Consider the following 3,259-nt stretch of genomic DNA (forward strand, 5'->3'; position numbering starts at 1 on the left):
AAAAGAGCAGAGATGGATCCTTCTGGCCAGGTTTCCACCTGTTTCTGTACAGGTCTGGAGCGCCTGATGACTGCTCTGTATGCTGGAATTAGCATTACAGAGATGTGGTCTGAGTATCCGAGGCGGGGGCGGGGCTCCGCCCGGTACGCACCGGCAATGTTCGTGTAAACATTATCCAGCGTGTTCGCTCCTCTCGTAGCAAAGTCCACATGCTGATGGAATTTAGGGAGAACAGACTTGAGATTTGCATGATTAAAATCCCCAGCGATAATAAACAGTCCGTCTGGATGAATGGTCTGCAGTTCGCTGATGGCTCTGTAGAGTTCGCTCAATGCTTCCTTCGCGTTTGCGCTGGGCGGAAGATACACCGCGACAATAAGCACGCTGGTGAATTCCTGTGGTAAATAAAAAGGTCTGCATCTAACAATAGCAAATTCCACCATCGGAGAACAGTACGCCACAACAAGCACAGAGTCCTTGCACCATTCGGTGTTAATATAAACACAAACGCCTCCTCCTCGTGTTTTACCGGACTGAGCTGCATTTCTATCGGCGCGATACGATGCTAGCCCGTCTAGCTGAATGGCACTGTCTGGAATGTTGTCGCTAAGCCATGTTTCAGTGAAAATTAAAACACAACAGTCCCTGTACTCACATTGGGTAGTTCGCTGAAGTCTGATACAGTCCAGTTTATTCTCCAGAGAGCATGCATTTGCGAGGAATAACGATGGTAGAGCCGGCCGGCTTGGGTTAGCTTTTAGCCTAGCACGGACCCCGGCTCGCTTTCCACGCTTCTGCTTCCTCGAGCACCGCTTGCGGCGCCCCCTCCCCCGGTAACCTGCTTCAGGTAACACCGAGGACTGCAGGCCTGGTTCGCGAAGTAGGCAGAGTTCATGCAGAGTTCGCAGCAGATCATCCTGCAGGTTGGTTTCTGACTGTTTTCTCAATTGTAGAAGTGTTTGGCGGTTGAGTCAAAAGTGGTTTCCATACGCTTATAAACAAAACTGTCCTTAACAAACTTACAAACTTTTTCTGAAAACAACAAAAAAAACCACAGTTTTTCGACCCCAGAGCGGCCGCTGTGTGTTAACGCGCCGCCATCTTGGATCACCAGACCCCTACTTTGGCGGAGCAAGGCCATACCTGACACACGCCCCTGCCCATATGTGTGCAGCTGGCAACCGCCTCTTTTTTTTATGAGGCAAGGTCATACAGGGATCAGTATTGCATACGAAAAGTCCTGCACTGCTCTCCATTATCCCCCATCTCTGTGCAGGAGCCATCAACCAACCAGCAGTGTTAAGGATTCCCTCCAGCCCTCCCGCCTGACAGACATTAGCTAATAGCCGGCCGCCAGCAGAGCTTAGATTCAAACTTACTGTACAAGCTTGAGATCACAGCACTGTTGGGCTATCATGTTTTACCCTGCGCCACCTTAGCGCCCACTGTTGACATCTTATTATTACTGATTTTGTTTCTATCAAACTATAACCACTTTCTTTTATTTTTAGAAGGCTCTGATGTGAAATCTATCTCTGACCTGAGGCTGAAGTCTGTAAGTTTGAAGCTGCCATGTCAACAATGCTGTACCTGTGACTGCAGGATGTGATGGTAATCTGGGGTGAATGCACTTACAATATCCAGAACTCACCAACAGACTATTCTACCACAGATGTTGTTATAATTTAGAAATAAAATTATTCATACATATCTAGTCTATTTAATTAAACTCTAATGAACTTAATATCCTCACCCAAAGACGATGGGTCCTGTTAAGTCTGGTTCTTCTTAAAGGTTTCTTTCCTGTTATTTTAAGGGAGTTTTACTTTGCCACTGTTGCCCTCAGCTTGCTTAGCAGGGGCATTAGATCCTGGTAAAGTTGCTTTGAGACAATATAAATTGTAAAAAGCGCTACACAATTAAATTTAATTGATGCACAGTAGTAATGTGTATTGTGGCCTGAAAGCTGAACTTTCAAATTGTTTTCGAGAAACATTAAACGTTGTGTTCATCAGCCAAAAGGAAAAAAAGGACCAGTCAGATTGTATTCAACCTAAAGTTCAAAAGCCAGCGTCTGTCATGGTACAAGAAGTGTTAGTGCCGATGGCATGGATAACTTGTACATCGGGCACCAGTAGGAAAGCAAATACTGCTCATCAAAGCACTGTCACAGTTTGCTTTATCCTTTCATTCATTTGTTTATTTTTTTAGTTACAAATGCATTCTGTTGGGTGAGACAGTAGGTCTGATGCCTACCACACATGGTAGGAATACATCCTGGGCAGGGCTCCAATCAATACACAATAACTCACTCACACAGAACAATTTAGAGTTAATCTACAAATAAAGCATGCTCTTGGGAGGTGGAAAGAAACCAAAGTACCTGGACAAAATCCTGCAGACATGAGATTTAAACCTAGAGCCACCATTATGATGTTTTCTTTTTTTAAACGGTATTAAAAGCAATATTAATTTATACATGATTTAATGCATTCACCAATCCATCTATCCATCCCATTTGTTAATTCTTTATTGTTTCTTCTCATTCTTACTACTGTATTATTCTGGTCTGGGTCATGAAGAAGCACACCCTAAACAGGGCACCAATCCATTATGGCTTTACACCAGATCATCCCCTCAAACATAGCCAATCATGTCTGTGTATGCGCCCCACCTGGTGATAGCACCTGCTGAGATTTAACCCAGATCTCAGCAGTGGTGGGCTACCGTAATAGACCACTGCACCACTCAAGTGCCATCCTTCATCATTAACCACTATATCCTGCTCAGTGTTGTGGTATCATGGGAACACCCAGACTAGTCACTCCTGTTTAAAGGGCTACATTTTGTTTCATTCACAGCCAAAGTGACTAATAGTAACATTCTGAATTGTACTGCATGTTGATGTATTTTTACATATAATATAAATGCATGCGGCAGGATGACTGGGTGTAACCCTCACACAATAAACTTAAAAATAAATTGTAAGAAAATCAAGTTACTGTCATTCCACTAAGGTTTTGTCCAACAGCTTTGTGGTCTGGAGTTGACACAAATGCTGCACTCTAAATGCAAAAAAGAGAAATGATTTGATTGCTATGTCAATAGATTACAGCTTGGAAAATAAACTCTACTACAGTGGCAAAAACCAAAGTACTTAAATGGACAAGCACATACACAACCTTAAATAACTAGTAAATGGGGGCTTGAAACAAACCTGGGAGCCTGGACGACTAAAGCAACAACACTCCCTGCTGCG

The sequence above is a fragment of the Trichomycterus rosablanca genome, chromosome 5, assembly GCF_030014385.1.
Source record: "Trichomycterus rosablanca isolate fTriRos1 chromosome 5, fTriRos1.hap1, whole genome shotgun sequence".
Lineage (NCBI taxonomy): Eukaryota > Metazoa > Chordata > Actinopteri > Siluriformes > Trichomycteridae > Trichomycterus > Trichomycterus rosablanca.